The 709-nt window shown below is 44.3% G+C and overlaps 1 pseudogene; it reads left to right on the top strand.

The window, feature by feature from the left end:
- Positions 1-709, top strand: LOC108634788 (annotated as a pseudogene).

Below are 709 nucleotides of genomic sequence, written 5' to 3'. Positions count from 1 at the left end.
GGACTGACAAAAACTGATTTTCCAAGTTTAGCAAGTCCAAACAAGATCGTTGATCCCACAGAAGGAAATCTGATTGTGTTACTTCGTGACTTCTACTATGGAGAGCATATAGGAGTTGGGCAGCCAGAACCGAAGACCCACACAGCCTTTAAATGCCTCAGCTGCTTGAAAGATCTAAAAAATGTCAAGTTTATGAATCATATGGAGCACCATTTGGAACTTGACAGGCAGAGAGGTGACAGCTGGAAAAACCACACCACCTGCCAGCATTGCCTCCGCCAGTTTCCTACTCCCTTCCAGCTGCAGTGTCACACTTGAAAGTGTCCACACTTCCCCAGGAGCCCTCCTGCAGTCTGTCAAATCTGTGAGTTGTCCTTTGAGACAGATCAGGTTCTCTTACAGCACATGAAAGGCAATCATAAGCCTGGTGAAATGCCCTATGTATGCCAGGTTTGCAGTTACAGATCATCATTTTTGCAGATGTGGATGCACATTTCAGAGCATACCATGGTAACGCTAAGAATTTGCTTTGCCCGTTTTGTCTCAAAATTTTTAAAACTGCCAGCACCATACAGACGTCCTTGATAGAGGGCACTGGGAAAAGAGTTTTCACTTGTGTTCCAAATATCGGCTACAGTTTTTAACTTTCAAAGAGAAAAGGGAGCACAAGACCCAGTGTCATCAAATGTTTAAGCAAGCCTAAGCAGCT

The sequence above is a fragment of the Capra hircus genome, unplaced genomic scaffold (genome assembly GCF_001704415.2).
Source record: "Capra hircus breed San Clemente unplaced genomic scaffold, ASM170441v1, whole genome shotgun sequence".
Lineage (NCBI taxonomy): Eukaryota > Metazoa > Chordata > Mammalia > Artiodactyla > Bovidae > Capra > Capra hircus.
Note: the sequence above shows the minus strand (reverse complement) of the source record. Positions and strands in the feature narration are given on the sequence as shown.